The sequence below is a fragment of the Oreochromis aureus genome, linkage group 9 (genome assembly GCF_013358895.1).
Source record: "Oreochromis aureus strain Israel breed Guangdong linkage group 9, ZZ_aureus, whole genome shotgun sequence".
Lineage (NCBI taxonomy): Eukaryota > Metazoa > Chordata > Actinopteri > Cichliformes > Cichlidae > Oreochromis > Oreochromis aureus.
The window spans coordinates 29,839,801-29,862,926 of NC_052950.1; the positions used below are offsets into that span (position 1 = coordinate 29,839,801).

The 23,126-nt window shown below is 39.8% G+C and overlaps 2 long non-coding RNA genes across 6 annotated transcripts in view; both read left to right on the forward strand.

Annotated features, from left to right (window-relative positions):
• Window positions 1-1,161: 1,161 nt before the first annotated feature.
• LOC116321264 overlaps window positions 1,162-23,126 on the forward strand; it is a 30,779-nt gene continuing 8,814 nt past the window's right edge. For both annotated transcript variants that reach the window (XR_005614380.1, XR_005614381.1), the window contains exons 1-4: window positions 1,162-1,216; window positions 1,305-1,381; window positions 3,463-3,515; window positions 22,510-22,589. This is a non-coding gene — a long non-coding RNA (uncharacterized LOC116321264). The remainder of the gene's footprint in view (window positions 1,217-1,304; window positions 1,382-3,462; window positions 3,516-22,509; window positions 22,590-23,126) is intronic.
• On the forward strand, window positions 7,973-12,245 carry LOC120441919. Of its 4 annotated transcripts, XR_005614384.1 has the most exons (5): window positions 7,973-7,993; window positions 8,842-9,040; window positions 9,125-9,236; window positions 9,984-10,141; window positions 11,509-12,245. It is a non-coding gene; the product is annotated as an uncharacterized LOC120441919 (long non-coding RNA). The 4 variants fall into 4 exon arrangements; XR_005614383.1 differs by lacking the exon at window positions 8,842-9,040; XR_005614385.1 differs by lacking the exon at window positions 7,973-7,993 and having other exon boundaries at window positions 8,592-9,040; window positions 11,512-12,245.

Here is a 23,126-nt window from a genome sequence, read left to right on the forward strand (position 1 = left end):
AGTTTTTTTTGGCGTTTTTTTGCTGGTTTGTAGCAGCTCCTTTAACGCAAGACTGCCACACATCTGTTCGACCAACGCCAGTTAATCTAAACGCCAGTAGATCTGGAACACCGGCTACGAGCCCCCAAAGTATTAGCCAGAGGTCTCCTTACCACGGTTTGGAGCCGCGGACCTGGCCGAGGTAACGAGAGTGCAAACATGTTGAGGGATTGGCTGTGTTAGTTCAGTGACAGATTTACGATGTACAGTCGAGTCTTAATAGCTTACTTACAACTGGGCTCGTCAGGCACTGTTTTTGGCTGCAGTGGTAATTTTTATATTTACATGCTTCCAGCTCCCGTTTCTGCTCGGTAGCACCTCGTACTTTTCGACTTAACTGTTTCTCCCTCCCTCACGCTCATACACACACAGCGGGAGGGGCGGTCCCACACGTTCTCCCTGCAGCAAGGACTACACTGCCCATGAGGCTACAGTCTTAAAGGGCCATGCCTGTAACACTCTACCATCGTATTAAATCATTTTTGTATAATAATTTAAAAAAAAAAAAATTCTTCAAATGCAAATGCAAAAACTGAGCGAGAGGGGCTGCTATTGTGTGTGTATATGGATAACAGCAAACACTGAAATACATTTTCTTGCACACAGCAATTAATTTTGCTCCCTCAAATTTAGCTTTTCTTCACTCAAAATAAATTTCTCCTAAAAATGCAAAACTGGCACCTGCAATTTTTTTTTTTATGTGCGTTCAGAATAGTGGTACAAATATAACGCCATACTTACACACACACCCAGCTGTGGTTTCCTGTTTTGCTACACTCTGAAGAGCCTCGCCTTTAACGGTCTTCTCCCACCCCTCTCACAGAGAGCAACAGAAAACTTCATGAACTCAAGATTGCCTGAACTCAGATCAATGTTACTTTGACACTTACCTCTAGACTAGATAGGCCAGAACAAAAAAACTGAGAAACAAACAGCAATGAGCAGGAACTCTGTAGCTGTGTCCCAATCCAGCAACCGCAATCTTCGTAGTATGCGCAGTTCGCGCAGTGTTGCCAACTCCTCAGTAAGGAAAATCGCTATTGGTTGTCCTAAAAGTCGCTAGAAGTCGCTACATGACGTCATCACCTAATTTGCATAACAACAAATTATGCATTAGGGTCCCCCTGTGCATAGCTGCACGGAATCTGAACAGCAATGGCACAAGCCACGGACAGTGGTAATTTAAATGAGGTTAAAGTTTTTGAATTAGTCCATGTTTACATATGAACAGCAACACCATCCATAGTAAATGTGTCTTCTGTTAGGGTGTGAAGCCAGGACCCATCAACTCCATGATCTTCACTAAGCCGGTACCAAATACGATGGCCCAGACTGGAGTACGGTAATTAGATTTTAAAATTTGGTTTCCTGTGTTACAAATGCATGTTGCTATTTGTTCATACATACATACATGTGTCAGAATAGGTATTAATTTACATACAACATTACACTTTCTGAAGACGGCTAACTCAGTCATGTACATATACATCCCAGTCTCTAACTTATGCCCACTGTTTTACACCTTTTAGTTTTTAGTTTAGTTGTTGTTCAGTATAATAACCTTCTTCCTTACATTATTGTCATTGAGGTTTTCTTTAGGAGTGGCTTCTACAGAGGCATGGTGGGTCCGTTACCAGATCCCTGCTTTTTCAGAATAATGGTGGCATATGCAAAATTTAATATTGAGGACAGACCACTTGTGACCACAATGAACATGAGACCTGATAAGCCCCTTGTGGAAAGTGCCTTTGGGCTGGTGCAGGAGGGCAGTGTTCTGTCATATTAGCAGCCGGTTTTGGCAACCCGGTACATCACACTACACCGTGATGCACCACCAACACCGCACTTGCCTCTGGAGGGTATGACATCTTGCCATCAGATTGTGTGTTTGTGTGCTCAGAAGAAGAGCTTCTGCTTCTGAAAAGCTTGTCTGTAACTCTGGAAATGGCTCACAAAATAGAGGAAGCTACACGTGAGCAAAGCTCTTCGCCTGAGTGGCATCAGCTCCGCAGGCCCAGAGTGACTGCCTCTAGGTTTCGGGAGGTGTGTCACGCCAGAGGCCAGAGCTCGGCAGAGTCACTAGCAGACCGTATATTGAAGGGAACAAGGCAGACAGCAGACATGAGGAGAGGAACTGAGATGGAGCCTGCAATAGCAGCAGAGTATAGTAGGCTAATGAATGTTAATTACTCACCCTGTGGTCTGGTCATTCACCCCATTGCCCCTGGCTTGCTGCATCTCCTGATGGTGTTGTTTTTGACCCCAATGAATACCCCCAGTTTGGCCTTGTCGAATTTAAATGTCCCAATGTACAAAACTTTATTGACTGCAAATATGTGCAAATGGAATGTGGTACCCCAAACTAAAAAGAGCCACGCATATTACTGGCAAGTGCAAGGACAACTGCTCATCAGTGGGATGCAGTGGTGTGACTTTGTTGTGTGGGCACAAGAGGACTACCTATTGCAGGGGTCGGCAACCTGCGGCTCGGAGCCGCATGCGCTCTTTAGTCCTTATACTGCGGCCAGTGGCGGTCCTAGCCTCATTGGCTGCAAAAAAGGTTTGAATATTAATTCAAATTGTGGGCGTACTCAGTAGCGACTTTTGATTTTATAAGTAGCTAAGTAGATTACATGGTGTAAATTGTACTCAAGTATGAGTAAAATTACACACTAGAAAAATTACTCATAAAAGTACAAGTACCCAAAAATCTACTTAATTACAGTAACGTGAGTATTTGTAATTCGTTACTTCCACCCCTGATTAAATGTCCCAAAGTAAAGAGATCTCTGTGAACCTTTAATTCGTCACCCTCTTGTGGCAGCAGCTCGCTACTGTTACTTCCACATGTGCATTGTGGTTTTTTATTATGTTATAATTTAATACAAAACCCTTATTTAAATTAGTGAGTTGAAGTAATATATGAAATATTAGTGTTAGGTAAGTCCCAGAGTTCAGTTTATTGGACATTAGCTACATTTAATAAGAAGATATGAGATCCAAATATAAGCTTATGTCAACACATGTTCATTTTGATTAAGTTTACTGAACAAATTTGAATCATCACAACAACCAAAATGTTAGCAACACATCATAAAGTTTATTATTATAACTATGGCAACCATGTTTATGTTTGTAGCCTGCTAACTCAAATACATTGTGTAGGTGTCACATTCTGAGGACTGTAAGTTCACACACTTTCAGACATTTGCAGAGAGAAGAAGAAGTGTTTTTGTAAAAATTTTACAAGTCAGACGGATTATTTGCTCAAACAGCAACCAGTGCAAACATATTTTGCTGGACTCTAAGAAGGAGAAAGGTTCAGCCTGATATGTCAAGTTTTTAATATTTTTTTTTTTTAAATGTGTTTTTGTGCAACACAGTTCTTATTTAATCACATGCTGTTTGATTTATTTGATTCAGAAAACAAAGGAGGATACTGTGGGTGTTGAAGAGGAGAAGGCCCCACTGAAAAAGTAAGATAATGATTTGTAAATGTGTATATTTGCTCAATATGTGGAGGTTCAGGTGACTGTTGTGATAATTTGTCCAAGTAAAAAATCCCAGAAATGTCATGTGACAACCTCTTTGGCTTCCAGAATTGTGACATCGCACCCATTTAGAATCTTACCACCACTTTGATCCTTTGAGCCTTTGATCCTAAAACCCATAAATAGGAGTGAGAAGCAACAACTTTTAGTTCGTTGTTCGCAGCATTTATGTTCGCAGCATTGAAACGTTTGACAGAGAAGCCTTTCAAAACAATTGGATCCTTTTCAGAGTGACTTTTACACATTCCAACATGTCTCTGAAAAAGCACACAAGAAAAGAAAAGTAAAGCCCAGCTCTCCTCTTCTGGCTCAAGAAGACAATATTCAAGTACAGAAGATGTGCTTGGAAGAAATGCATGAGGAAAATCTCATGAACAAGCACAACAAGCAACACCGCCCAGCCAGAGTACATCTATTACGTCTGGCAGAGTTTTTTTGAACAGCTTAAAGAAGATTATCTTCCTCAGAGAAGAAAATGAGAGAAAGACTGCTGAAGTAGATAAATTGTTCAGCCAGCTTCTTGAAAAGGAAGATATTCAGAAGGAGAAAGAAATGGAACTCCTAGACATGCGTGGAAGGAACTTTGAGCTCAAAGCAAAGCTTGATAAAGCAATAGAAAAACTCAAAGAAATCCTCCAGCAGAAGAAAAATGAGAAAGACAAGGACAAAAAGGATCGGGAGCTGCAATTAAAGCTTGATGAAGCTCTGCAAAAAAATACAGAAATCCTCCAAGAGAAGAAACGGCAGGACATAGAACTCCAAAACTTGGGGATAAAATACAAAGCATTGCTTCAAGAGAAAAAGCAACAACCGATCAAACAGAAAGAAAGCAAGCTTGAAGACTCGGAGGAAAACTACAGAGAGCTGAAAACAAAGCTTGATAAAGCACTGCAAAGAAATAACCAGATTCTTCAAGAAAAGAACAACTGGAAAGAAACCAGAGAGACATGCGGTGCCAACTCCAAAGCATGGAGGAAAAATGCCGAGTCCTGGAAGCAAAACTTGATAAAACTGCAGTGCACAAGCAGAAATATCAAGAGCTGCTTCAAGAGAAAATACAACAGGACATAAAGCAGAAAGAAGACAAACGTTTACTCCAGGGCTTTGAGAGGAAAACCAAAAGCTGCAAGAACTTTGCAAGAAAATGAACTCCAAAGCAGCCGAAATGGAAGGAGAGAAGGAGAAACTGCGAAAACAGTGCTCAGCGATGCAGAGTCAGCTCAATGACATGCTGACAAAAACACCAAACTCGAGGAACTTTCAAACACCTTGAAGTGCAAAAACACTGAGGTGCAGGTGATAAAGCAGCAACTCCAGAAAACAAATGAAGACCTGCAGTGCAAACTTCAAGAAATGGAGAGGAAAAGTCAACAGTTAGAAGACACTCACAACAAATTACAAGAGCGTTATACAGAGATGCAGGAGGCAAAGGTAATGCAGGAGGCAACTTCTAATGAGTTGAAAGAAAGGCTCAAGACAAACAAGCCGAATTAGAAGAAGTGGAGAAAACATGCAGGAGACTTGAGAAGGACAATACAGAAACAATCGATCAGCTGAGAAACCTGATCCTAGAGAAAAAGGTTCTCGTGGAAAAGCTCCTGAAAAGAAGAAGAAACGCTTCCGCTTCTTCTGGAGGAAGGACACTCATGCTTTGTCTGGTTTTTCCACTGCTGATGTCACCTCGTCTTCCTCCACCTCTGTTCCATCGTAATTTTGACCTCCCCCTCTGCTGCCTCCCTCTCTCCTGACACCTTGACACCTCTCCCTCCCTAGCTCCCTTGAACTCCTAACACCTGTCCCATCTCCTCCCCCCTCTCTCTTTTCACCCTCACCCCCAACCAGTCCCGACAGTTGACTGCCCCTCTAGAGCCTGGTTCTGTCATAGGTTTCTTCCTTTAAAGGGAGTTTTTCCTATCCACCGTCGCCTAGTGCTTGCTCAGAGGGATTGTTGGGGTTTTCTCTCTCTCTATCTCTTTCCTCCTTTCTACCCCTTTCCTTGACACCCCCCGCCCTTCTATTTCCTCAATAATTTAATAATAAACACAATTGGCTGCATTTTAAATGTGTCTGATCAATGTCTTCATTCAAGAATGAATTGTCTTTGTCACAGAGTCATGTGTATTTTGTGTTTTCCTCGGGCTGGTGATCCTCGCGGTCGTTCAGCCCAGGAGTCCAGATTATTCGTGTTTTAATCACATTTAGTGTTACATTTTAGATCACCACAATAGGATATCCACAATTTAGGATTCAGGCATTTGTTTTAGTTCGATATTGTAATCATTCTGTGATTAAGTAGTTTACAGAACCAGCAGTTAGCAGCAATAACTTCAAATCAATGACATTTGCAAGCATTTCTTTATACACAGCATTTCAGTCAGGTTGAGGTCTGGACTTCCATGCTGTAGATTTGCTGCTGTGCTTGGGGTCATTATCCTGTTGCATGGCCTAATTTAGAAGAAGCTTTATCTGTCGGACAGACAGCCTCACATTTGACTCTAAAAAACTTTGGCATACAGAAGAGTTCGTTGACTGCAAGGTGCTTTATTGCTTGTGTCTGCAGAAGAAGCTCAAATCACCACACTTGAACCAGCATATTTGACAGTGGGTTTGAGGTGTTTAAGTGTTTGAGTGTCTGAAATACTGACATGTGAATATAATGGTGAGATTTTAATGCTGGTTAGATTGCATACAGACTGCACATTATAAGGTTTTACACTTTTGCATCTGTGACCATTCAAACACCAGACAGTACTGAATGTTTCTTCTTTCTTTGTGCAACTTTACAATCTTAATGTCCATTTTTGGGTTTTTGGGTTTTTTAGGGAAAGAAGGGAAGTTTTATTTTTAATGATCAGTGTCAGTGATTAATCACTACAGTGACACAAATAAACTTGAATTATAGCCATAATCCTGATTATCAGTCAATACAAAACACATTCAGAAGTCATGTTTTCACAGATTTATTTTGATATTACATCATATTTTTAAGAGGAACATTCATTAGGTTTAAACAAAATCATACAAAAGAATTGTAACGCTTGCATATTGTTAACCTAGAAGCACTTTTAGTCTTTGTTAGGTTTATTGAAAAAGAATTTGGCAAACACCCTTTTTTGAATGTCATGCTCTTGCAGGCTGCAGTAACATTTGAGTTTTGTAAGTGCAAAGGTTCATTCAAACAGGTGGTGACATTACAATCCTTGGTTTATGTACATTTTGGAGCTTGTCAACTTTCAGCATTTCCAAAAGCAGAATAAAAATTTGAAAAAAAAATTCAGTAAGCCTGAAGATATATTTACATGTACATTTATTTTCCTTCCTTTTGGTCACACAAATTCTGCCTCTGATGCTTCTGACTTCAGATGTTAGTAAAAAAAAATATTGTTAATTGGGCAAAACTGTTTTTTTAAAAAAAAAAAACATATCAGGAGGTTTATTTTCCCTGACATCATCTAAACACAGGTCCTTTGCAATACTGATAAAGTTTCTCTGTACTTTGCCACATTATATTACAGCAGATCTAGAAGTTGTATCTAAATGGCGATTCTCCGTTAATGAATTTGTATAAGGTCAAGTATAAGGTCAAGTCCTGGATATTTTACTAACTGTAACAACAAACCACTGCTTCCTACTGTATGCATTATAATCTACAGCATCTACAAAGACACCTTCCAACAAACAGCTACACTCTATGATCTCAGCTATGATAATTAAAGGTTTGTGCTTTCTAGACATTCCCTGTAATGGAAAGAGGAGAGGGGTGTGGTACTTCATCACGGCCAGAAGGAGGCACTGTGTAACCATCAAACAAAAGACCCCAGTGTTGATGCAACACGTTCTCACTCCCAACTCGTCAAATGTGTAACGCATGGTCAGGCTCCCTCTGCTTCACTTATCGACGCGCAGGGTACCCCCCTCGCGTCGAGAATTGACGTGCAGGGTCTTCCTATTGAATACTATGCTGCTCCCTAATCGTTGTTTATCGACGAAAAGAGATTTCCGCGCAAGAGCCTGTTGTTCGTATATTTATATATTTCCGAAATCACATTGTAGTGACGTATACTGAACACAATATATTATATAATGTAAACAACTACCTGAGAAACAGCAGATACAGCAGATAAATTAATTATAGGCTATTACTTTTGCATTTATGGAGGGAGAGGTGTATGCTGGGTAATGGCACAGCTAGCGACTGGGTGACTTTATTCACCCGCTTCGGCTGTTATCAGTCCATACAATGGGCGTTATTAGCACAAATCAGTCCCATAGATATGGGCCATCCACCTGCTAGATTGTTCAGAAGGTTGTTCTCATCCATCCAGATGGAGGATCACTAACAGGAGCGTGGAAGACTCCAGAATCCACTCTGGCTGGAATCCGTGGATACAGCAGTGTTACAGGTAAGACCATTTAAACGGACAGCATTTATAGAATGACTATTAAAAGTCAGCGAGTGTCAATAATGTTAATGTGCTTATGTTAGTAATACAGCGAGTGCTAATATAACAGCTTTAAGATGCATTTGTAGATATTATTACGTGTTTTACCGTCTTTATGGTGCTAGCTTAAAGTTACGGTGTAAACGTTAGCTTATATTGTAGTAAAGCTGTTACTGTTTAAACGATGTTAGCACAGAAATATTAGCTTCTGTCATGACTGATGAAGTTACTAGTTAATAAAGTTTCCAGTAAAGTGATTAATCGCAGCCACAGATTAACAGTAAATATCCCGATTAGCTTCAATGCATCTGTAATAAATATGTGCTTCGTTTAAACTGTATGATACTTATACTGACCCAGGGTCAGTGTAAAATACAATCCTAGCTGTGTGAACAAAGCCTGGCTCCTTTAATCCTGCATGACAAACCTCAGGATGCAGGTTATTATTACTCTTTCCTGCTGGCACACCTGTCACACCTGAGAGTCAGCTAGAAACTTACAGTGACGTGGACATCATGCAAAGACTGACAGACTGTAATACTGTAAATGATCAGTGACTCAGGTTAACACTAAACTTTAAACAGTCCCTCTGTGTCTCTGTGTGTGCTGAACATCTAGGATTGAGTCAGGCTGCATTGACTGTGGGACTTTAATGTGTTAAAAGCAGGTTGAAGACGGCTCAGAAACATTTCACGATTAAAATTTACATTTATTTATTAATTCATTCATTTATGGCTGCTGGTGATTTGTAAAGCCTCTACTCAGCTGTATTTTTGTTACTAATTTATGTTTGTTGTTGTTTAACAAAGATTTCAGAAGAGCAAAGATGAGGACTCCTACTTCATCCTTAATAGTTTAACTGGATTGGAAATCAAAAAAATCCTGATTCTTCTTCCACAGAAGTTTCATTTGTCAGTGTGGATCTGCTGAGTCACCTGAAGAACTCATTTCATTCTCCATGATGTTGATTTACAGAAATGTTTCACAGGAACTGATTCCTCCCAAAGGGTGAACTAGTGTGTTTCCATAGATTATCTCTGTATGAATGTACTTCTTAAATGAAGGCAAGTGTTTGTCCTTTTTGTTCCTCAGGTACAGTACGTGATATTAAGGGCAGGCGGTCATCACTGGGGGAAGACAAGAAGCAGATGTACTTCCAAGAGGGAGCTGCAGTGAGGACACAGCCTGGTCACTGAGGTCAGAGGTCAGAATCTGAAACAGCTCAGGTTTATATTCTAGGGGTTATAAAAAAATTCAAATGTATTTATAGAGAAACCTTTAAATAATATTTCAAATAATAGTCATAATTATGATTATTATTAGAAATATCAAACATCTAAGTGGATTTTCTGTTACACGTATTGTCTTAGCCCTGCGATAACTAGCAGCCTGTCTTTGTCCTGTATCAGCTGGGATAGGCTTCATCCTCCCGCAACCCTGAATTGGATACATGAATTTTATTGAATTGTATCCCAATTATGTAATCTGATCTTTTACAAACTCAAGGTATCCAATCAAAATGTAAGTAATAATGATAAAAATGAGAAAGCAGAAATAAGTGTGACATGAATGTAAATGTGTTAGCTGACATAGAGGACAGCTACATGTAGTCTGAAAAACCTTTGTTGTCAAGTTTGCAGGTCTATCACGAGACATTCTTACATAGAAGAGACTGTTAAAGTCTCTAACTCAGTGAAGCATTATTGGTCCAGTCTGTTTGGATAAATATAGTAAGCTGATGTTTGTCCATTTATTGACATATTTTCTTAAGCGCTTATCCAGTTCAGGATCACAGTGGAGCTGCAGCTGGATGTGTTCAGTAAAGAAACCTTACAAAAGTTAACATAAACCTGCATCTCTGTACGTTGTTGTCCACAGGATGAGAAAATCAAACTGGAAGACTGTGGAACATGTTAATAAATGTTTGTGTTTATGCCTGTGTCTTTCACAGGAGGCGCTGAAAGGTTTCCCTAATAGTTCCTGGTGAATCAAAGCAGAACCATAAAGGTTGCTGGACTGCATGATGGCCTTACCCCTGAGCAGTCATCCTGTTAAAGGACCAACCAGTTAGAAGCTGTTTTCAAAGTAGCTGAGCAGATTTCATCTCAAGTAAGCGATTAACTGTTTGTTCATTTGTTCTGCCACTTAAAGAGCATTTAAGGACGTCTTTTGAGTGTCCAGTTGAATTAATTCTACTGGCTCTCATGGCTCTCATGGTCATTTGTGATTATGGACATATTTTTCATGTTTTCAACCATTTAGTAAATTGTCTGTGAAGGTTCTCAGTCATCCAGGTCATCGTAGTCAAAGGAGCCAGGTTTCACAATGGGCTCACCCGAAACCCTGGCTGATTAGGTCCCACACCCACTTTCACACCTTGGCGCATGTGATTAGAGGATCACCAGGGGGTCCTTTGTCCCTCCTTGGGGGGATACTCCCACTGGGTTTAAATCTGGGACTCTCGGCCATTTGACCTTAGAACTGAAGAAGCTTCTCGGATGAGAGGTGAAACGTCTTCAAGCAACTTAAAGAAGTCCAGACGCTTTTCTTTGCAAACTCCTTTGACTCATTTAGTAAATTCTATCTTACAGTCTGAGAAATGACAGTGTTGATATTCAGCACGAAGAGAAAAGCTCACTTGTTTGAATTTATTTACAATCATAGTTTTTATAAATTATGACTGTAAACAGCTTTTACAGCTTTGATATTGTTTGACACTCGATATCAGGTGATGGTATCTAATATAAAGGTTTCTATGTCCCAATGAGCCATTTACACTGACCAGTTCAGTTTAACTGTAACACATTCATTATTTAGATCCAACGTTTCTAAGAGAAATAACTGAATGTAAAAAATGGCAGCCCTCAGGCCAGGTTTAATTGATAGAGATATATGCATGCATTATGAAATTTATGTATCCCAGATCATTTTTATTCATCTAGTCATGGCAGACCCACCCCTTCCTCCCAAGTTAACTGCAACCCAAAAGAACTAGTGGGGGTATTTACACACTCACAACCAGTGTGGGGTAGAAAAGAGCCACCAAAACCTGTCAGCCTGCACAGCTACAGATGTGCTAAAAGCTATAAGACTTAGAAGCTCTGTTTATGGAGAAACCTTCTAAGCCTAACAGGGGACAGGTACTCCTGCCCAATTAACATGATATAACCCCACATACAGCCCAGCCATAAAGTGAACCAAGTCATTTGGTTAAAGACAGCATGGGACCAAATGCATGTAACCAGCCTGCACCAACCTGACATTTCTTCCTCCTGAATTAAATGAATGAATGCATGAAAGTTAAATGACTATCAACCTAAAGCCACTAGTTCCCACACTGGAGTTCCCTGACACTGTGTTAACTCTACTGAGCTTGTATCAACAGTTGTAACAGGCTAAGCTACCTGAGACACTGCATTGAACGATTGTTTCTATCTTAATGGTTTCAGCTCATATGTTCTGCTTTTTCCTTTCAGTAGATCAAAGCAGCTCGTGCTCTGTCTGCTTCCATTCTGATGGTAAGAAGAAGAAGAAGGAGAAGAAGAAGACTTCAGCGCAGTGGTGTTCATGGTCTCAGTGGACAGTCATGGTCACACACTGCATGTGGTTTTAAAAGCAACATGTCTGTTCACCACAACAATGGAGATGTGTAATATTAGAGCAGCTACGGTTTGTTCTTGAACATCAGTTCTGTTTTCTACTTTGACCACTTAGACCAAAAAAGTGTTGTTTTCAGATTCTTTCTTTTAAATCTGTAAAGCACCTGTTCATTTTTTATTACAATTAGTTTCACATAAATGTTAGTGTTTCCTTTATGGTCTTTTAATGCTTACACTAGACTGTACACGTCTACATTAGAGACATTTCTGTTACCTATGTATGAGACTGGGCTGCTTTACTACAATTTGGAAATGGATGCAAAATCGTGCTATTGTTTGTTTTTTAATATGATTCGATTCAATTCAATAAAACTTTATTGATCCTGAAGGTTGACCCCGAGGGAAATTTGGGTTAAGGCCAACACAGGACGTGTCTGACTAAGCAAAGATTAATCTGATCCCATTTCTACCTGTCTCTACTGTTTCAACTGTAACTGTCAGGATATATATTTATTCCAGCTCTCACAGGGCAAAGGAATGACTCAGACGTGTCAAATGTTCTTTGACTTGATAAACAATTTGAAGTTCACAATTTTCTTACAAATAAAACTTTAATGACAAACATGAACAGCTGTGCTTATTTCTGAGACATGATTTTTTTTGAATGTGTTCACATTTAGACAGTGTGCATTTGTATGCTGAAACTGTAATGGTGAACCTGAGGTGATGGTCAACAGAAGGCAAACATATATAAATAGAAAACAATACTGAAGTAATGTCTTTACCCTCTGCAGCGTGTGGACGCTGTGCACACAGTCACCTTAATCACTGTAGTAAACATGCACCGCTAGCTCACGTGACTGACTGTCTCCATGGTTACACCGTATATTGTTAGCTATGTAAACAGCTTCCAAAGATGCCGCCATAGCTCTCTGCAGCTGTAACACTTTCATGCTTTACAAATCATTTCACGTTTTTGATAGTTGTGAAGACAGAATATGTTTTTAAAGTCATGCTGGGCTGTTGCTATGGTGGTTGCTGTGGACTAGGGTGGACCGCGCGTCCGATTCCTGTTATTAGCTGTCCGCCGTAGGAAGGCTGCGTTCCGTTTAGAAGTAGCGACAGGCTGCAGTAACTCGAACTCAAACCCCGCTTTGTTCTGTAATTAAAGGGCTTTTACAGCCGTTCATGACACACACGCACACACATAAAGCACTTTGCCTCACCATGACAATGCAACTTTACTAAAACCTTTAAAGTATCTGATATAGGATAGAAAAATGAAGCAACCAGAGATTTAATGATGAAGACTCTGGGTTCTGTAGTTCACGTTTTACAGTCCTGAATGACTCACTGCACATCCATATAATTTATTGAAGAGGAGTTTAAAATGCACTTTAAATTTACACTGTTGCTGTTTAATTTTTTACATTGTTACTGTGTTATGTCATGAATAAGGTTCACCTGCTGGGGGTTTGATGGATCAGCTGGACAATACAGTCAAAGACAGACTTCATTCATCATATGCAAGAATCCTAGTTGGATTTTTGTTTTCACTCATATTTTAGAACCAAATATTGAAAACAATTCTGACAGACTGGATACCTGGTCAGGGTGTACATTACCTTTCACTCAAGCATCCCAGGACAGAGCCCTGCCCCACCATGAGCCTGGGTGGATACGTGGTTATAATATAAAATGACTGATACTGAATATGAATATTTCATGAAAATCAAATTATAATATGAATTCCTAGGTGTTTGTTATATCCAGCAAGAGATTGATTACATATGTCTGAATTGCTAACCCTAACCCTAGCTCAACAGACCACAATGCCCTGGACTGTCAGTATTATTACATGCTGTGAACATAAGTAGCTTTGATCACAGTTTATGTTGTAAAAGGAATATTGAAAAAAAGATCAACATTGTGATATTATTTCTTCCAAACTGACCAGAAACATGCTTGTCAGACTCTCACAGCACAGGATCAGACTCACTGTGCATGACGGCTCAGGCCAGTAATGTTTGTTAGATTGTCAGTTGTTTAGTGCTTCTGTACAGTTAGGGTCACCGTCTCTGTGTCAGTATAATTAATATGCAGAAAACACTAAAAGTTGATTGTCTTCCAATATTCTAGCATAATTAAAAATCTTTGACTTTGTTAGTACATATTGTTACAGTCCTAATGCCAATATGATTCTTCATAACTCCTGCTTTGAAATACTGAACTTTAAAATTGACCTGATATAAGATAATTTACAGTGGCAGTCTGTCAGGATAATTCTGACTGTAAAATCACTGTATTAATCTGAATCCTTCTGAAATGTGCTGTGAATGAATGCTGATGCAACTCACTGTGGGAAAGCTGTTAATAAATGAATCTGTGACACATGCAACACATTCACAGAGGAAGAGGACACAAAGGGAGGACACGCAGAGGCTGTGTTAAAGTCAGAAATCCAAATCTTTAGTCAAAAACAGGCGTCGGTTACAAACAGGAAGACAAGCAGTCCATCAAACAGTCTACAGGGTCAAACATACACAGAATTCAAACAGCAGTAAAAAATAACTGGACACTGGAAAAACTTAAAGCAATGTGAGACGCAATTAAAGGAAGCAGCGCAGTATATTCACTGAATTATCATCAATTACAAAAGAAAAAAACGACAATTTCTAAGGATTATTTTCTTAATTGCGGGTAGACTGTGGCTGGTAAAGATGGAAACATACAGACTGTAAACTGTGTGAGTTTGGTGAACTTTGTTAGTAACAAATGAGGTAAAAAAAACCAAAACAGACAAAACACAGAAAGAGGCTCTCAGTATTCATTAATAATTAGAAAGCATCTAAACATTCTGGTCGTGGATTTTTACAGTTTTAGGTCCACTCGCTGTCATCATTAAAATCATCATGATCAATGGCGAGGTCCTGAGGTGGGTGGGGCCGTCTCTGGTGATGTCACCATGAAGGAACAGCGTCTGGCACGTGTTGGTGAAACATCCCAGTACACTGGTGTAGTTTCCTCTCCAGCTGTTCGACATTTGACACTTCAACATTAAGGGGAAGAAGAAGAAACAGTGTTAGGTCAGGTGACCACATGGTTTCTAAAATAACTGACAGGAAGTAACCAGGCTGTTAGAAATGGATATCATGTTTTTAAAGTTACTGTAGTTAGGTAACTCTACTTACCAAAAGCAGAGCTGCTGAATGTTGCAGGAACTGATCATGTGTGGTGATCATTCAGTGCTGCTCCTGTATGGAAGAAATATAGTGTCATCAGAATCCAACTATTTTTAGACATTGAATTTAGAACATTGAATTTTTAGAAGCAACTGCACACTTTATATAATGTACATATTTTCTTTTTTTACAATAATAAAACAACTTGAAAACAAACAAGATAATATTCATGTTATTTACATAGTCATATATAACTGGAGGCCTGTTGGGGGGATGTTGAGTGCACTTTCTATATTCTTGCTATTTCAGTTTCAGAAAGAATATTTCTGACATCGTCCTGAATCCGGTGAGCTTTCTGGAGTCAATTTATACCATAATGTTTGTAAAAGTTGTGTAAGAGCTGATTGTGATCATAGCTACCCTTGTATTTGATGTTTCTGTTAAAAAGCAATGACTTGATGCTACAGTCACATGTATTTATTCTGGGGCAATGGTTCAGTGAAAGGCTTTGTTTATTTTGTAATTTGCAAGACTTTGGAATATGTGCATATAGACTCACCAGTCACGTTTTAGGTACACCTGTTCCACTATCATATGGCAGCTACTCAATACATTTATCCACGTAGACATGGTCAAGACGACTTTCTGAAAATCAAACTGAGCATCAAAATGGGGAAGAAAGATGATTTAGGCAACTTTGAATGTGGCATGGTTGTGGAGTATTTCAGAAAATGCTGATCTGCTGGGATTTCTCAGCACAATCATTTCTAGGGTTTACAGAGAACTGTTCAAAAAAACCTGGAAATATCAAGTGAGCAGCAGTTCTCTGGGTAAAAATACCCTTTTGCTGCCAAAGGTCAGAGGAGAATGGCTAGACTGCTTAATGTTGATAGGAAGGCAATAGAAACTCAAATAACAACAGGTTAAACTGAGGTGTGCAGAAGACCATCTCTGAACACATGAGATGCTGAACCTTGAAGCGGACAACTGCAGAATACCACATCTGGTGCCACTCTTTCGGCTAAGAGGAACAGGAAACTGAGGCTACAATGACAGGGGCTCACCAAAAAATGGACAGCAGAAGACTGGAAAAACGATGCCTAGTCTGATAAGTCTCACCTTCTGCTGCAACATTTGGATACTAGTGTCAGAATTTGGCGTAAGCAGATGAGCACATGGTTCCATCCTGCCTTATATTAATGGTTCAGGATATTTTCTTGGCACACTTTGGGCCACATCATTTAAACACCACAGCCTGCCTGAGTATTGTTGCTGATCATGCGCATTTGCCATGTTACAAAACTCAAATGATCAGAATCAGAATCGTGTTTATTGGCCATGTATATGTGCAGACACATACAAGGAATTTGGTTCCGGTAGATGGTGACTCTCAAGCACAGCAATGTAAATCACGCACACACACACACACACACACACACACACACACACACACACACACACACACACACACACACACACACACACACACGTCTATATATACACATTACACATGCATACACATACATACACAAAGCTGTGTAAACCAACTATAAATAACCAATCTAAACTTATATACATAGAATACAGGATGACAGAAATGAAATGAGGTGGAATGAATACTACAGAATGTACATAAGGTGCAGTTGCAGTCTGGCAGTGGGAGCAGTGTGACAGGTCAACTGTTTAGGAGGGAGATGGCGAGGGGAAAGAAACTGTTCCTGTGTCGGGTGGTCCTGGTCTGCAGGCTTCTATACCGTCTCCCAGAGGGCAGCGGGTCAAAAAGTCTGTGTCCAGGGTGTGAGGGGTCTGTGATGATTTTCCCTGCCCGTTTCCTGGTTCTTGAGAGGTACAGGTCCTGGATGGAGGGCAGGGGGGCGCCGATGATCCTTTCTGCTGCCCGTACAGTCCGCTGCAGTCTGCTCCTGTCCTGTTTAGTGGCTGCACCATACCAGACTGTGATGGAGGAGCACAGGACAGACTCAGTGACTGCAGTGTAGAACTGGATCAGCAGCTCCTGTGGAAGACTGTACTTCCCCAGTTGTCTCAGGAAGTACATCCTCTGCTGGGTCTTTTTGAGGATGGAGTTGATGTTGGTCTCCCACTTCAGGTCCTGGGAGATGGTGGTACCCAGGAACTTGATCTCAAGCTGGTTTCTTGAACATGACAATAAGTTCACAGTTCTCAAATGGTTTCCACAGTCACAAGGTCTCAGTCCAACAGAGCATCTTTGGGAGGGGGAAGAACAAGATTTTTGCATCATGTGAAACAACAAGTCAGCAGCCACTGCAGCAAAGCTATCATGTCAACATGGACCAACATCTGTTTCCAGCACCTCTTTGAAACTAATCCAGAAATGATTAATGCAGTTCTGAAGGCAAAAAGGCGTCTGAGTAATAACAAGGTGTACCCAGTAAAGAAGCTGGTGTACTTTGGTGTGATGAATGAAAAGAGAAACAAAGACTGTTTTCTAGTTTTACTGGAACCACTAGAGGGTGTGTAACCAACAACTGCCTACCCCACTGGAAAAATGCCAGCATCCAACAAAAAAGCCTCATTCCCATTAAAACAGCATCATTTTTCACAAAACTGATGTAGAGCTTTATTGAGGTATGATAACTTCAATTTCACAGCATAACTTCATCATGCTGTGAAGCCTCTGTTCTTGTCTTCGAAGTACTTTGATTAAAAACAACAACAACAACAAAGAAACTCACAGGTACTCCAGATGTGGTAGCCTTGAGAATGCATCATCTCTTACAGTTGTCAGGGAATTGGAATTCAAAAGCCTGCAAAAAATAAGCAAACAAACTACTACAGTGCAGCCAACTGCAGAAATGCAATGCTTCAGGCTTTTCTCTGAAACATAGAACAGATTAAAATGTTTCATCTTCACAGTAACACAATCAGTTTGGTTCCAAAAACAGAGCCAAATGCTGTTAGCACAATTCTTATAGCAAAGTCCAAATAAAATTGAGTTAAATTAGGTATTATACCACCATAGTTTATGGCCTCTTGTCATTTAAATTCACAGTTTTAATGAAAAATGCCATCATTTTTTGCGGTATGTGGGTCATGTGTAAGCGCATTGTGTGGGCCAGATCCGGGCCATACCAATTTTGCTATGTGGGTTGTTGTGTTCTCCCACTCAGCTGTGTTCCTTTTTTGTGTGTTATCTGAGAAAAGTTATTGTTTTGAGTTGTTGCTCCTAAACCTGCTTTTAATTTCTTTAGAAGCTTAGCAATAAAGCTGTTAACTCATTAATCTTTGTGTAGGCCTATATCATTAGAGTAACATTTAAGTGTAAACCAAAATCATACAAAAGAATGGTAAAGCTTGATATCATTCACATTGAAGCATTTTTCTACAGTCATTGGTAAGGATCCACTGCGATCAGTGACATCAGAGTGACGTCTTTTCTATTTCATTTTTGGACGTACAATTTTGATTCACTGACGCGCCAAGCGGTCTGTCTACGGAACGTCTAATGTTGACATCCAGAGGACCTCCGTGTACCGGCTAATTATAGTCCAAATGTGGTCGTTGTGGATGTCTTTTCAACATCAAATGTTTTTATACTGCTTTTATCGGCTCTGTAGTCACGTTTCCAAAAGGTGGAGGGCATGTTTTCTGTACATAATATGCAAAATATGCACATCAACAAAGATTGTCAAACAGATGGTCCAGTTCATACATACACACTTACATATACACAAACTTCTTGTACTTTCCGTCACAACTTCTGTCAATCCAGCTACTGATCACAAACACATTCACTTCCCTCGTCACAGTAAAGCAGCATACTTGTAAAAATGAACCATATATAATTCAAATGCTCTTTTAAACCCATTAAACATATTGTATTAATTTTAAAAGGAATTACAGAATTTTTTAAAGAACTTCAAACATTATTATTTTACATTTTAACATGGAACTCATCGTTTTTAATTTCTTGTAATTATAACAGCATTCATAGATGGTCTTACCCAAAACTCCCTAGAACATGTACAGAGTGTAATTTAATAGTTTAAACACAGTTTTTAGTACAATAAGTGAAACACCAAATGAGCCTGAGCTAGCTATAGTTCTCCACCACTGAGATCTGGGAAAGAGTTGCTAACATGTGTGAACACAGAAATCAAAGGGGTCCTTTTACACATGAATACTTTAAATCACAGTTAAGGTTGTCAGTGTTTCCAAGTTATTATTTTTGCTTGAATGAATCTTTCAGTGTGGCAGCCTGAACAGAATTTTATTTTCTGAAAACATTAACAAACTCAGCCTAAAAATAAAATGAAAAACTTTGTCTTTCAACTGCTCCCTTTAGCATAAAAAGAGTCAAAAAGGCAAACTCGTGTGCCTTAGTAAGGGGTGCAGAACGACAGGTGGTTGCTGTACTTCAGCATGTAGCCAGCACTACAAAAGAGGAGTGAGAGGAGGATAAAGAGGGCAATGATTTTAAGTAGCAGGTCATTTCAGATGCAATGTTTCCATCAGCTCAACAAACATCAGCAAACACAATCTTTGTGTGCAGTGTGCTGCTAGCGAACGGTCCAGCTGCTGTTTTTCACTCAGAGATGGAGAAAGATAAGAAAGACAGGAGAGCAGAGGAAGGAGAGAGGTTAGATTTGAAGGTAAGGACTGCTGAGTGGGATTTGATAAACTGGAAATTAAAATATTACATGTAAGTCCTCACGTTTTAAAATCACATATTGGATCTGTACATGTGACATTACATTTTTCTATGTATTGAAAAGTGCTGCAAAACAAACTAAGCTAGACTAACTATAAAGGCTGCATGAAAATAATCTATAGTTCAGTACAGGATAAACTGGCTTGCAGCTTGTAGTTTAAAATAAAGCAGTGTGTGTGACTGGTGCACAGTGGCTGTGGTGCTCATGGTGAGAGTTGGGTCACATCAAGTGCAGCTGAGATGATTTTGAAGTGAAGCTGATGATGCTTAGATTTATTCACTGAATACCCTTCATACTGTTTAGTATAAACATGAGACAAATAGTGTGCTGTCAGTGTAGACAATGGAAATCAGCCAGGACAACTCATAAAACACCTGCTCACATCTTGTTAAATTCAGATGTGTAAATCCACAAAGAGCAGTAAACCTCAGAGCACCAGCAGCCCAGATCAGCTGATCACAGCCTGTACACAAAGAAAATCTACTGGAGCTCTGAATAGGAATTGCAATTCTTTACCTCTTGCTGCGCCACTGCAACCGATTTTAGAGTTCCCCCACCTGCTGAATCCCACTTTAACTCGTTCCTTACTCATTTTCGCTCTCTACAATGTAGAGATTCTTTAACATTTTTCTTCTTTTTCTCTGCTCATGTTCTACCAAACTGATTCAAGCTGAGTATATTTATGAGAATTAAAATTTAAGGAAGTAAAGTTTTTATTCTCATGTATTAATGTTACTTTAATAATACATTAATATAGAACAAAATGTTGTTCTATATTAATGTATTATTAGCTGTGCACAAAAGTATCTTGTAGAAAAATCCTCCAAAGAGCTACTTTTTACTTTTTTTTACATTGAGTACATTTTAGACTTTCACACTTTTACTTGAGAAAACAAGTTGAATCAGTGCTTCAACTTTTACTGGAGTGGTTTTACCACTAATATCTGTACTTCTGAGTCAGTACAGAATGTCTTTTTTGCCATCTCATGCCAAGGGTATTTAAACTGAGGAATCTCTCTCATGTTTGAATCCATCTTTAATGGGACCACAGAGAAAATATTTGCTGGAGCACACCTCGTGTCCCCCAGAATCCTTACTTTGTCAATATGAATGTTAAACAATCAAATCTTATGAAAATGCCACAACTTGTGTATTTAACACAGACTTAATGCTTCTCCCACAGCAGAAAGGCTGTGTATGTCTTTGCTGTTGTAGATTAGATTTAAGTTCACTTCTTTGCAACACTGCAAACTGGCACAAGGCAGACACTGAGAGGGGAAGCAGGTTCAATGCTGAATGCTGTGGTAGCCGTTTTGGTTCAGGGTGCCTCTCACTCTGTACGAGTCACCGACCCTGGATTCAGCAAAACAGCCCCAGACCATCACACTTCCTCCTCCATGTTTGACAGTTAATGCCACACACTGTGGAACCGTCCTTTCACCTATTTGATGTTATACAAAGATCCTGTGTGATGAACTGGACTGTAATCCCAGCCCTACCTCGAAACCATCCATCATTTCTACTACACTGTTTCGCTGCCCTTATACATGTCCTCAATTACTCTCATGTGAAAAAGTTTTTTCCCCTTTCCTGACTTCGTATTTGTTTTGTATGTTTGTCAGAAGAAGAAGTTTTGTAAGAAGAACAAGCATACAGCACCTGGAACACAATAATTCTTGTGTGTGTGAGTGTGAGAGAGAGAATGAGAGACAGTGTCAACTGTGAGTGTGTCTTTGCCATGAAATGTACTTGAAAATGAGGCTGGGAAACAGCAATAATGCCCCCCACGAGCAAGAGACAGACAGAGATATATTCAGGATAACCGAGCTATCAGCAGATCCACAAGAGTACCAAAGGCCTGAAGCCACACATATCTGCACACTCATCTCTGCAGGAGCAGGAGGGAGGTCCTGAAAGGGGCTCCCATGACCAAGAGTTGGGAAGCCCTGATGCAATGGACAGCCAACCCCACTAGAGGCCGGCTAACCCGGTGCAAGCCGAGATCAAGGTCCCAGAGGTCCCAGCACCCAAGACCCGCCCCCTGAAAGAGCCCCGCCCCGACAGGAAAGAGGTCCAAGCCACCCCAGACACCCAGCACTTGCTGACAGCAAGAGCTTAAAAAACAGCACTTCTCCTGCAAACTGAATGTAAATTGATGATTTTGAAGGGAAATCCTCTTTCATTCTGTTATTTAACCTCCTAGGACCTGGCGTCCACATATGTGGACATCACATTTTGGGTTATTTAGACCAAAATACTCTGTTCTATCAAAATTTTAAACAAATATCCTCATATGTGACTCTCATTTTTCTTAAAAAAAAAAAATAAATCTGGTAATTCTTTGTTTTTACATTCATCGGGCCCCAATATGCCCAAATATCAAAGAGAAATTAAAAATGCATGCTGTGGAAGAGTTCGGGTCTTAGGAGGTTAAACCAGTTTACAGAAGGATGACAGGATCACATCATATATGCAGTACTGTGCAAAAGTCTTTAGCCAGACCTCGTTTCTTTACATTTTGAAAATGTATCACACGATACTTTACCACTACACACAACACGTTCTCACTCCCAACTCGTCAAATGTGTGACGCATGGTCAGGCTCCCTCTGCTTCACTTATGGACGCGCAGGGTACCCCCCTCGCGTCGAGAATTGACGTGCAGGGTCCTCCTATTGAATACTATAGCGCTCCCTAATCGTTGTTTATCGACGAAAAGAGATTTCCGCGCAAGAGCCTGTTGTTCGTATATTTATATATTTCCGAAATCACATTGTAGTGACGTATACTGAACACAATATATTATATAATGTAAACAACTACCTGAGAAACAGCAGATACAGCAGATAAATTAATTATAGGCTATTACTTTTGCATTTATGGAGGGAGAGGTGTATGCTAATGTTATCAGTCCATACAATGGGCGTTATTAGCAGAAATCAGTGCCATAGATATGGGCCATCTCCACCTGCTAGATTGTTCAGAAGGTTGTTCTCATCCATCCAGATGGAGGATCACTAACAGGAGCGTGGGAAGACTCCAGAATCCACTCTGGCTGGAATCCGGTGGATACAGCAGTGTTACAGGTAAGACCATTTAACCGGACAGCATTTATAGAATGATTATTAAAAGTCAGCGAGTGTCAATAATGTTAATGTGCTTATGTTAGTAATACAGCGAGTGCTAATATAACAGCTTTAAGATGCATTTGTAGATATTATTACGTGTTTTACCGTCTTTATGGTGCTAGCTTAAAGTTACGGTGTAAACGTTAGCTTATATTGTAGTAAAGCTGTTACTGTTTAAACGATGTTGGCACAGAAATATTAGCTTCTGTCATGACTGATGAAGTTACTAGTTAATAAAGTTTCCAGTAAAGTGATTAATCGCAGCCACAGATTAACAGTAAATATCCCGATTAGCTTCAATGCATCTGTAATAAATATGTGCTTCGTTTAAACTGTATGATACTTATACTGACCCAGGGTGTCAGGGGAAAATTTCCCAAATAGAAAGCTGCCAAAGTAAAACAGAGACACAGTGAGACAATATAAAAAATACCTGTACATGGGTGAACTCTCGGGAGAGTCACACAGTACTCTTCTTTATTGCAGGTTATATAG